The sequence below is a fragment of the Emydura macquarii genome, unplaced genomic scaffold, assembly GCF_026122565.2.
Source record: "Emydura macquarii macquarii isolate MOO-44397 ecotype Brisbane River unplaced genomic scaffold, CSIRO-AGI_Emac_v2 contig_2897, whole genome shotgun sequence".
In the NCBI taxonomy this organism is placed as follows: Eukaryota; Metazoa; Chordata; order Testudines; family Chelidae; genus Emydura; species Emydura macquarii.
The window spans coordinates 14,627,229-14,640,742 of NW_027133034.1; positions in this window are offsets into that span (position 1 = coordinate 14,627,229).

Here is a 13,514-nt window from a genome sequence, read left to right on the forward strand (position 1 = left end):
ATGAAATAGCTTTTCAATGTAAAGCACTTTGTTTGAGGACCTTGAGAAAGACTTTCATTATAAAAGCAACTACAAAAGACTTGAGACACAGGAAAACCTCTGAAAAATGAAGCAAGAAACACCAGTAGCTCCAGAAGACTGACCACCAGTGCATACTGTACTTATAGCAGCTGACAGGGTTGTGGCACTGAACAAATACCTATGGAAATTTAGCTTTCAAACATTTTGAAATATTCATTAACACATGTTCGGTGCAGTTCTCAGTGCAGCATAGGATGGACCTTCTCTGAACTGGCTTGGGGGTGAGGTTTGAAGTCTTGTGGGAGAAGTGTAAGTATTTGGTCTACCCACAAGCTTATGTCTGTAGCAGCTTCAGTTTCACCATTCATATAAGCAAGGACATGCACAAGGGTGGGCAAGCAGGGACTTCCTCCCCCTGCCTCCAAGAATCAGCAAGGGGGGGGACACAGAGCTCCCCTGGGGCCCCAGCGGGGCATAAAATGTGCCCTTCCAAAAGGGCTGGAATTTAAATTCCTGTGCACGCCCTTGCATACAAGTGTCATGTTCAACAGCAACAAAGTAGAACTTCAGTTGCTCAAAATTGGGGTCATTCAAGTAACTGGCACAACTAGGGATACAGATTAATGGGGGAGGCCAGTTGTATGGGTAAGTGAACTGCAGTCACTTGTATGGGTAAGTGTGCTGCAGTCTTTGCATATGGGGCCTGATCCAAAGCCCATTGATGTCAATGAAAGACTCTCAACGATTTCAATGGACTTTGAATCAGGCCCATAAAGGGAAAAATTGTGGCATATGTCACTTGGGTAGAGGAGTGCAGAGATGCACCTCTCCAAAGGGCATGCCTGGCAGCTTTGTGCCCAGCTTCACCCGCTGGTAGGAAAGAAGCAGAAGCAGAACTAAGGCCATGCACTCCCATTCCACTGCCTACATAGGAAGGCAAGAGCCTCTGTTAGCACTAGCCTCACACAGCTAGTAATGAGATTCTGACACGCCCATACACAATAGGAAAGGTGGGGCAGATGTCTCGCAACCCCTCCACCCCACATCTATGAACCTCTAACCTACATTTGCAGTACTATTCAAAAACTAGCCCAAAGACTTCAAACACAGGAAGTGTGAAGATTTCTCCTTACATATGGAAAGAATTTATTGCTAAGTTCCCTCTGTGTGGGGAACTCTATACACAAACTAAATCTCAAGAGTTAGGTGTGTGTGGTCATCGTGGGTAGCTCCATAAAAACTGTGTGGGGTCTAGATGCTGCTGACAGTACTGTTTCAGTGGTGGTGACCTGAAGCTGAGCTCTTACCTCTGTTGGCTCTCTCACTCTCATTTTATAAAATGAAAGACATTTTTCAATTGCGGACTTGACCTCCTCCTACTCAATTTAGAGCTGGTCTGGGATTTTCTGTCAAAACATTTTTTCTATGGAATACGTCAGCAAAAATCTGTGGGAAAATTCCAATTTTGCCAACAAATTTTGATTGTCCATTGGAAAAATAGAAATGCCATTATTTCATTTCTGCTTGAGTCATTCTGAATAGAAATATTTTGGTTTTCTTTGAAATGAAATTTCCAAAAATAATTCAATTGAACTGAAATAATAAGTTTCATTTTTTTATTTCAATTTTGGAGTTTTGGCGGTGTGGGTGTTTGTTTTGGCTGGTGAAGTGAGGTCTTACACTCAGATTGACAGCCCAATATCCTCCCCCCAATCTCATCCTTCCCATACAGTTTTAAAATGTTGACACCTTGAATACCTTATCTCCCAGACAGAAAAAGAAAAGAAATAAGAATGATAGGGGAAGAGGGGCATGAGAAGAAATGGTGAATAGGGGTGGTAGGTGCAGGCAGAGAAAATGGGAGACCCTGGCATGAGGAAGAGGAGTACACTGTGCCCCTGGCAGGAAGTAGGATGGGGGACATGGAGGAAGTGAGGCAACACAAAGAGGCCCTAGCATAAGAGAAGGCATAGGGTTTGCAGGGAGTCCTCCAAATAGAGGGAGATAGGAGGTGGCACACAGGCAGCTTGTGCTGGGGTTGAGGGGGGAAGTGGAGGGATGCAAGGATTCCCTGCTGTGTGCAATATTCTCTGCCTGCAGAAAAAAAATTACAACCCTCTAGTTATATTCTAAATAAAATATAAAATAAAAATATAAAAAATTTCTAAATGAAAAGTTGTTTTGAAATGAAAAAACAAACATTCCATTCTAACAGGGCCACATTCTTTACTGAAATACTGTGTTTTGATTTTCTTTTACAATAAAATTTCATCTTAATCAACACCGTTCCACTGAACATTTCAATTTCAATACATCGGCATTGTCTGACAGAAAATCATTACGTCAGAAAATTTTCAGCCAACTTTGCTGGCCATATTCTCCTGGGTGAGACCAAATTAAAGTTGCTTTCCTCACCTATTAAAGCACTAAAATAAAACCCATATGAAAAAAAGAACTGCTGCTAGTCATATAAAGCAAAATTCTGGCCAGCCCCTACATGGATGGGTAAGAGGCAGGGACAGGGGCTGACCAGAATCTTGCAGGAGCATAATCCCTTGCTGCCTGTGGGTACTACATGTATGAAAAGGAACGAAGTGACAGCAGGTGCATGTTCCACTCTGCACAGGCTAGCAGAACTGGCTGGATATGGAACACAGAGTGGCAGAGATATAGATCCAGTGCAGGCTGACCAGGAACAGCCAACAGGAATTTTGGCTGTTCAGATTTCTTCCTGGACATTCCAAAATGATGCTTAGCCGCAGCATTCCTTCTAGCATAGGAGAGGGGGCCCAGGGCAAAATTTTGCCTATGATTTTTTCACCATGACAGTAAAATCTATTTTATCCCTCCTTAAAGTAAGTAGATACAAAGGAAACTCACCCAGATAAGAAAAGAAAACTTACCTCCCATGAGGAGCCATTAGACCACACCACTACAAGTGAGAAATGAGCCTTTTTTAGACCCATTGAACAATCTGTACATTTTCACAGTAGATCAACAAAGTTGTTTGACACAAGCTGTTTCTTTAATTGTGGCATATTAAGGGAAATTCACAGTGCTCAGTGACCATCAAATACTTCCACCTGGATAAGGTAGTGCTGTGATCTAGGTACATCGCTGTATAAATCACATAGGGATACTGGTTGACTGAAGACCTACTGGAGGGTTTTATTTTCTTATGCTGTCTGTGCTTCTTTATTTATCCATCAATCTTTCTCTGTGCAAATTTCTCTGAAGCCTATAGAAGCACAGGAATTTTTATTTGTTTTAAAACATTCAGTTTAACTTTGTCCCCAGAGTCATTTTGAGCAGTGATATATCCCTATGTCTGTAAAACAATGAAACAAGGAATTCAGTCCTACCATTGTATTAGTAAAATGGCTCCACAGCCTCCAAATTAGGTTAATAAATATCAACATTAATTTATATATCCTAATTACCAAAACATGGATACTGCAGACACATGGATAATGTGGTAAACAGGTTAATTGTTCTCACTCCTTTTGTACTCTGAAAATTGCCTAGTGAAATCAGAGGAGGAGGATATAGCTTATGAGAAAAATAAGGCTCTTTTAAAGGCCTCCTTGAGCCCACCCCGCCCCCAAAACACCAACTACCTAATAAAATCTTTTTGACTCCAAAACTCAGATACTTGTGAACATTCTGAACAGGAGCAAGGCAGTCTCAAGGGATTAGCATGATTTAAAGCAGCTCAGGGGAAGATACTGTCTATTTCAAGAGGAATCAAAATTGCACTCATTCGCAACAAGGCTAGCTTGAAAAGTCTCTTGATTCATGTACTGTGGGTATAGTCAGATATGAAGTCTTGTGTGAAGGAAGGTGTTTCTGATCTCCGTATATGTTAGTTGTGTCCATTATGCAGTAGTCAGAAAATACCGTTAGTATCAAAACATAACTAGTTGTCTCTCTCTCTTTCTTGCAGAAAGCAGAGATGAAGGTGTTGGGCACAGAAATAGGAATGGGTATAAAAAATACTGGAGTCTATGTAAAAAAAAACCTGCTTGTTTATATCCATCGCTGACCATCTTCCTGTTCTTTATATATATATATATATTTATATATTATATATTTATAAAATCCATGGGATCACAACATTTTACTGTAGCCAAACCGGCAATTATTGCAGTTCTTTACAAATTATAAGTCTGAGGTGCAAAGAGAGAGAGAGAGAATCATTTTTAGTCATTATTTCCCTCTTCAGTTCATTTCATTTAGAAGGAACCAGCTATTACTATGAATCCTTCCGGATCATGAAATGCATTCATAATTTTATTGAAAATGTTATACTTTAAACAGCTACCAGATTCTGATCTTAGTTACATGGTGTAAATCCATTATAGTGAATGGCACTACCTTTTATTTACACCAATACATTTGAGGTCCAAATCTAGTGCTATAGCTCTCGTGGGCCTTAAAGGTATAATGAATAATTTTCAGTGTGTTGTGGTGGAATTTGTCATACATAATTGACATTCATATTTGTAGAGTTGCATAGCTAAATCCCCAGCTGTTATTAGTTTCAGCCTCACCCTGATTCCCACTCTTTCCTCGATTTTACTGAATCTAAATTTAGTAAGTAATAATAAAGAACATTTTAAACAAATTATAGTTTCCCTTTTTAGAATTTTCTTCCTCCATTTACTATGCACTCCCTCTTCCTGGATCACACACGCACACCACAACCCACACCCTTGAACAGCAGGTGGAAAACAGTAAGTGTTGTTAGTGACATACATCAGGAACTGCACGCAGATAAATAGGTTGTTTAGGCCTGATTTTATACTGTTAAACTGGTGCTGTATATGATGCCTATCAAAAGAAAAACAAACAAACAAAACAAAACAAAAACAAAAACAAAAAAAAACACACACACACCACACAATAAGGGTTTTAGTTCACAAGTGTAGGGGAAAATTATGTAAAGGAAGGTGCACACAGTTAATGAATTAAACCCTGCATATTCTCAAAACTTCCACACTGAAATTATTGGGTAATTAGTCATATAACAAACTACTTAATAAGATCTCATTTAGGAGACATCCCCAGGTGAGCATGTTCCCACTGTACAAGAATCTTTTAATGCTTTTCATATTAAAACATTTGAATTATTCTTAGAGTTGAACTTATGGCTTCATTATGGAATATAATTACTCCTGGGGAAGAAAAAGTTTGGTTCCGAGATATTTAAGATTTTTTTTTTTTTTAAATTTCCCCTCCATTAAACCTCTTTTCTGATCCTACTGTTTTTACTTTACAAAGAGCTGATATTTTACACTTTGTGCGCCTTGGCAGATTTTGCAGCATGAAAACTCCAGACAAAATAAAACAGGACTGGAAATAGTTTGACATAATGTGAAGTCATTTATTAGCTTATGTGTAATTGGACTGTAAATTCCTGAAGGCAGGGACCTTGCCTTAGTTTACTTCCAAATTTTAAAAGAAATTAAAAATAAATTATAAAATAAGAATGAAAAATTAAGTAGGGCATCACTGCCCTCTGATGTATAAACTGTCAAGAGCTAATGATGTCACTCTCTAGTGGTCTTGCACATGAGGGTTTATTCATATTGTGACAGCTGGAAGAGATTCTCCTTTAGCTCATAGAGTATAAGCTTATTTTCTGTAGCAGAAGGTCCTTGTTTCAATTCTCTATGACGCATGTGTGTAGTTAAAATAGTTACTAAAGTGTTTACATGTACACAGCAAGATTTACCTGATACTTAGGGCCTTGGAGTGTATGTCTCAGCCCCAGGAGACAGATTTCAGCTAGTAGAGCTCAAACTAGTGCACTGAAAATAGCAATGTGGACGTTGCAGTTCTGGGGTACCTCCATATTTCATGCCCACCGGACCCCTTGAGTCTGATCTCCACTGGCTAGCCAGAGCTGCTGTTTTTAGAGCATTAGCTGCTAGCATGAGTCTGTCAAGCTGGGCTTGGGGACTCGCTCCCTGTTGCAGTGTAGACATATCAAAAACAGTGGTAGACTTTTAGGGTATTTTCATATCTGTGCTAACAATTGCTACTGTGTGGTTCTCTGGCAACCCCAAAAATACTCTTTGCTAGGTCATCAATTACTGTAGACTTAAGAAGAACACTGTTCACCTGGGGCCCAGACCAAACTCCCGGATCTAGACTTCAAATCTGAACGTCGTGGGTTAAATCTTGGCCCTCTGGGATCTATAGAAGTTTTACCATTGACTCTAATGCAGCCAGGATTTCACCCCACATCTTTATCATGGGCAGAGCAAAAAGCCTGCTTCCAAACTTTCCTGAACATTCCCATGTCAAAATCCAGATCCAAACTGTCCCAAAGTTCAATGTTTTCAGATTCACCCCATTATAGATAGGTTTCAGCTAGAAATTCAGATTTAAGCCCATATCTGAAGCTGGTTAACCCACAGGTAGGAGTATCTACTGGGAAGAAGAGCTTAGCAGAGGTATCTGTGCAGTCTGTGTATTTCTATGCCAACAGGCCTTGACCCAGGGTATTCTCCAGAGCTCTCCAGAGAGATCCACGGCAGACAGAAATAAGCCTTTTTCAAGTAGTTTAATTAAATTACATTTGAATGTGTTTCCAAATGTTTATGCTACAATGTGGTCTAAGGGATTTATATGAAAATTTTCAGATACACTTTCCAACGGGTCTGCGATGGGGTGTTCACTTCACACTAGCTTTGAAAAGGTAAGGGGGCTGAATCGGGGCCAATTAACCAGAGGCCATATGTGGGAGTGTATTATCCATACACTGACCTGATGCCTACTTAAGTGGAAAGTTACAGCAGGCCTGGTGGTGGACACCGGGTCAAGTGAGGCTGCCTACAGGGAGCTGGAAGGTGGCCACTTTCACTCAGGCGCCTCACTGGCGGCGAGTTCCGCGGACTTGGCCGCCATCCACTAGATAGTAGAAAGTATCCAAGGTCGTAAACAAGAAAGCTATGTAAGCTAAGAAGCTACCAATAATATGTAAGCTGTTCCCATGCTAAGTGTGTGAAATTATATAATAGCCAATTAGCAATTGTGTGACCATTGTATGCAAAGATGATAAAAAGGTATATAAGCTGGAGAACAAGATGGAATAAACGATTCTGCTTGCAATCATATTGGTTGTTGTGCTTTATCCGTCCCGCATCCTCTGCCATCAGCAGTGGAATCCTCCCTCGTCCTCTGCTATCAGCATTGGAACCCAACAGCCATACCAGAGGGGAATTAGGTGGCCTAAGCAACCCCTGAGTGACAATGGAGCTCAGTTGAGAAGGAACAGATGTGGATGGTATAAAGCCAGGAAGTTGCCAGCAGAAAAAGATGTGTACAGTCAATCTCAGGGCATTAGAGGGAAGAAGGAGGCTATCCTAGAGCTTTAAGTCCTGAAGGAAGAGTTTAATCAGAAGGGTGATGGAACGAACTCTAAGAGGTGGAATGGAAAAGACATAGGGAAATGGCAGCAAGGTGGGACTTTGCAGACCTGCGCTGCTGATTGGAGGATCCCTGAACTGGAGCCTGGAGTAGAGGAAGACTCCAGGTTCCTCTGCCAGCCTCTGGGGAAATGGCATAGTTAAGAAAGTGGATTTGAAGACAGCCTGGGATAGTTTGTCCTTGGGATTTTGATATAACAGAAGTGGGAAAACACAAGGAGCTGGCCAGAAGTCCAAGCCAAAGAGGGAGCAACCAAGCCACAAAAACAAAGCACTCTGAATTGAATAGAGAGAAAGAGAGGCTACAGAGTGTGTGACTGAGCCATGGAAGGGGGTGTTAGACTTGGATATTGCTAATTCCCAGACCAGCCAGGAAGAGGTGCCTTAGCAATGAGCGTACCCTGTGACAATGCCTATTTCCTATACTTCTGAAAACAGGCCTGATTTGGTAGTATTTTACACTCATTTTGAGTAGATGTAAATACTGCACAAGGTGTCAGGCAATTCAGAATCAGACCTTTTATGCTCAGAATTCTTGCCTATCTACTTTTAGTAATCTACCACTCCTACCTGAATAATTAGTGGTGACATAATCCCAATGTGTATTACTGCACAAGTTCCATGCAACTGACACTCTAGGGTTTTCAGATCGGTCCCTAAGAATTACAAATTAAAATCTCCTTATCCAATAGGCTTAAGGCTTTTTTTCCCCCTCTTCTTTTGGAGTGCCAATAATTCCCTTTAATGGAAATAGGTGACCTCTATCGGAAAGAGTTTGGAAGCTTTGCTCGAAGGCTCTCTTATGGAGAGACTATCTCCTGGGCTCATAATATTAGAACATTCCCAAACACCAATGACCCAAATCAAATTTAGTTAGTTTCTAGTGGGCTGTAACTCATTTTAGAAACCTGCTGAAAGGTTCTGAATGTTTAAGCAGCTTGCTTGCTAAGATTGGGCTATTTTGCTACTCAAATAGCCCTGGACGTGCCATTTTTAAAATTTACAGTATGAATATTGCTGCTGGAACATATTACTTTTTAAAGATTTTGTAATTTCAAATATTAAATACTACATTTTTTAATATCATACTGGAATGACACTTGTCCCAAACACCTCAACCAGCTTGATAATTGATCTGGCCCTCAATTATGATTCCTGGGCCTTCAGCACAATATACATAATTCACATCACTGTCAGTTAGCAAAATGTAACACCTACAGCAATGAGGAGTATTGCTGAATATATTTCTAAGAGCTTCAGCTCTTATTCTCAGCTTATTTCTAACCCTAGCTATGGGTACAGCTTCAAGCCAATTGCAACTAAACAGAAACTCTCAGGAGACTCAGGTTTAAATGATGCTATCAGATCCATGGATCATATATTGGGTAAGTGAATTAACTCCAATTCAATTTTCAGGATGAAAGATCTAAGTGGGGATCCACAAGATGATTTTTGACTCCACATAGCAACACCAAAGTCACTTAAAGAAATTTTGATCTGGAGGGCAAATCTGTAGTTGATATATAGGGAGAATAAAAGGCAATGTTGTGGAATCTATGACTGACAATTGATGGGTCCGATGAAGGATGGATCTATGGGCAATATGTGGCAGGTGGGTAGGTTTTTAGAGTTTGTAAATCTCATTGAAAATGTACATCATCTGGGGTAGATAAATGTAAACGCGTTTCTGGGCAATTAGATGAAGTTGGGCCAGGATAGAAGGGTAGAGCTGAGGATATTTTACACAGGTATATTGATTTCAGAGATTGTGAACTGTGAGTGAATTTGAATATTTTGCTATCTTTCCTTACCAGTCATTTCCAAACTCTTACAGGCTTAATTTTTTGTTTAACTGTAATGTCCCTTTGTATACAAACATTGTAGCAACATTAACTTGTAGTTAACTTCAGATCATTGGATGCAGAGTTCTTTTTAATCACAAAATATTATTCATATGCAAAGCTATTCACCTGAGTATTGTATTATTGATACTTAGGAAGATAAGTAGCTAAATATTGGGAGTAATAGCCAAAACACACGTTCAGATCTCCACAGATTCTTCAAAAACTTTGCTAAAATCTTTTATGGTGCATATTTCCTTGGGTGATCACTTTGACTCTTTTCTAATGGCATTTCTCATAAATGCCATCCCACTTACTGGAATGTACACATTTTAACTTTAGTTCCTGGCTTTACAGCTTGCTTATCTATGGTCACTTCTCAACTACCAATGCACTAAAACATTTGTTAAATCAGTGTTAATATTCTTCCATGACTTTTTCCCCCCCTCAAAGTTTATTTTATTCCTTACTCATATTAGACATGATTTTTTGGTGGTTGGGACTTCATTGTGCTACCCCATTATAAATTCCTTAAATGTACTTCCGCTATTACATTTACAATAGAACACGTTTCTTGGGCTCCATTGCGACCTCAAATTCTGTAAATTGATATTAATCCCAATTTTAAGTATTACACCATATAAACTTGAGTTTTAAACTGAAATGAACACATCAGTTCCATTAAATTTTGTGAAGCAGCAGCATAAGACTAAACCACTGATACCAGCTGCAAGAGCAAGTTATTCATCTCCTAAAACCTTTTGAAACCATACAATTTTGACTTCCACCTAAACCTCTAGCTTTCTTCCAATCATTTGCATTTCACATGAATTCAAGTATGAAAGGCTCAAGCTAATGTTCTTTCTACTTTGATGTTTTCTAATTAAATTATTCCTAGTTTTCTTAGTCTTGTAGCTTTTGTTTCTTTTCTTTCCAGAAGCACCAACTTGTAAAGTAATTTGAAAATGCAAAATATTATGCAGTGCCCCATGGAACAAAAAGCAACTGCTCAAGAACTATTGAAACTTTTATTACAAACAAACGTTGCATTAAACCAGAAGAACTTTTTTTTTTAACCTAAAGCTAATGACCATGGGTCAAATTCGGTAACGATATAAATGGCAGCATAAGTTACACTTTGTGTAAGTTGGGATATTAGGACATTGTACAGTTGCACTCTGATCTTAGCCATTGGGAACTAAATTCCACCGGGATATGAAGCAGCTGCAGCTCCCACTAAAGGAGAGCCTCAATGGAGTAGCAACCAGAAGCAGAGGACTGGGGGATGAGGAGGGGAGGTTGTAACCGCTGGTTGGACACAAGGTGGGAGAGGTCAGTGCTGGTCATATGGACTCCCACAGAAATCTACCACAAACTCAACTGCCTCTGGGTCTCCTCCCAGCTAAAAACAGTTGATCCAAAATGCCCAAGACACTCTCTCCTCCCACTCCCCTCACACACACCTGAATAGTCATGCTGCCTCCACAAACCACACACCAGCAACTCAACCAGCTGCTCCAGGTAGCCATCCACCGAGCCTCGCGAAGCACACTGCCCACCAACCACCACTACATCCACTCAGTTGCCTCAGGAATCCCCTCACAACCACACCCCCACCCAGTGCTGTCACTACCAGCACTGACCATATGCTTCATCCCTTGCTTATCATGTAAATATTAGGGGTGGGTGGAGGAATAGGTTTCTGGCCCCTGCTCCCACCCACATTTGATCTCACTTCTTTGAGATCAGCTTGTTTCTCTCCAGCCCACTGTGCCTATCCAATCATAGAATCATAGGGTGAGAAGGGATTGCAAGAGTCATCTAGTCTAACCCCCGCCAAGATTTGTTGTGTTTAAACCATCCGAGACAGATGGCTATCGGGCCTTCTTTTGAAATCTGCAGCAAAGGAGCTTCCGCAATCTACCTCAAAGGGGAAATCAATGAATTGTACTAATGCATGAGAAATGTCTTACGCAGAGCCACACACAACTTGGCAGCTACAGGGAGAACTTAGTGATGGCACCACTGACTGTTCTATTCTTCTCTTCCCTTCTTGCTCATGCTCCTTGTAGGCTGCGGAAGATATTTGTGACGCGTTGGACAGAGATAGGGGCTTGACAGGCCTGGTCAGAACCGGTTTGGTAAGAGGCACTGCTCAGCTTGGTAAACAGGCCATGCAAGGCCATGTGAATTTGTCTGTGGTGCCAAAAGAGGAGGAAAGTGAGGAAGCAAGGTCAGGTGCTGTAAATTAGCCAATGCTTGCTGTTCCCTAGAGAATGCTGTATAAAAGCTTTAAATGCAAACTACGCAACGAGACTCGGCCATGAATCCACTTGGATTACAAGGCAAAATCCCCCAGCAGCCCACTCCACAGCGCGCCCTAGAGTCTCCCATGGCTGTTTGGAGCGTAAGCCATGATGAAAGATAAGTGTACCTACCTGGTGTGGGCGTGTTTTTATTCCTCACCTGGTATCCAGAACCTGCAGGCAGCTGTGATCAGCAGTGCCTGGCATAACACTCCTCAAACTTGTAAATTTCAGGAGAAAGACAGGAGCTTCTCTTTGCAGCAGTGCTGAGTAGAGCAGGATGAATAATATATTGTTTTGGTTCATAGGCAATTAAAAAAAATCAGGTTGAATTAAACATTTCATTATGATTTCAAGCATCTGGTTGGTTTTTTTTGTTTGTTTGTTTGTTTGTTTGTTTTTTAAACACACACACTTTTAAAAAATAGGAGATTTCAAAATCAAAAGTTGTTTTGAATCGAAAGGTTTCATTTTTTAAAATGTTGACATGAAACATCTCAACTTTTTCAGAATCATGTTTCCAACCAAAACAATTTGGAGAAATCTGGACAAATTTGCTAAAGAGTTCTGGAGTTGCCAAAGAAGTTAGTGTCACCCAGCTTTAGTGCTGAGCACTTGTCTCTCTGGTTACCACTACTGTAATAGCTAGAAGGAATGTAACTGCTGCTCAGGTGTGTAACTAGACCAGAAAGAGGCAGAGTGTTTCCTTCTCACCATCTCCCCAATGATAGAGTCCCAGAATCATGGGATGGGAACTCACATGAGATGCACGTGGAGTGCAGTTTTGGCTGGCAGAGGATGCAAAGAAGTGAGTGATCTAACCAGGTATAGCAGGGAACCCAGACTTCAGCCCAGAAATGCTCAGCCTCTGTTTATGAGGGAGGTGCTCAGCAGGGTCTGAGACAGAAGGTCAGAAAACAAGCAGTCTCTGAGGAACAGAAGGATACAGAGGACACTTTCCAAGAAGGAAGGAACAAAGGAAAACTGTATCTGCAAGAATCTGGTATGAGGAACTAAGAGGTGGAAGAGATATTTTTGTCACCTGACTAGGTTATGATCTCTGACACCAGCGGAACACTGGATTTGAATGTCACTTATGACAAGGTAAAGACAGTGGGTTATAGAAGGGTATGATTTGTCCTGTAGAACACCTATTATTGGTGATGTTGAATAAGATGGAAAGAACCAAGGTTGATTGTCAGAACCAAAGATGAATTTGATGGACTAAGCTTTTTGGAACACACACATTTTTACTTGCAAACGAAGCACATTTGATATAAAAGCAGTGTGATCCCAACCACAATGATCATGAAACCTCACAATGGCATTTTTAAAAAAATCATATTTTAGAGTAGAACCAGACTAAGTATTTCAGGGCAATTTACAGGTCAAAAAGTGCCTTTATTATCTTTGCTCTTAAGCAGTTAAGGTATAATAGGACCTCTAAAGACAGCCCAAGACATCACCGTCAGCAGCCAAGGACAGCCTAAAGCAATTCAAAGACAGTCCAGCATTTTAAAGTGCTATTTGCTTTAGGGTATTGTAAACTTGAATGTAGAATATCCTCTCATATATTTTAACAAGCAGTGACGTAGTTAACAATACTGACATCTAAGAATAATTACAAGTGTCTGAATTAGCACCCATTGAAATGGATGGGGCAGTGTACACCTAGAACTATTTCAGGCTCTCTGCAGACTCAAACAGACATTCATGTCATTTTTGAAAGCTTTCTAAGCAGCCGTAACAGCTAGAGGGCAAAATTTTCAGAAGTACCTAGGTGACTCCAAGCTTAAATCCCATTTCCAAAAGTGATTTAGGGCCAGATGTCAATGGGAGTTAGATGCCTGGACACTTCAGGAAGTCACCTGAAGCTCCTCTCTGCATCTCTTGACACATAAATACCTTTTAAA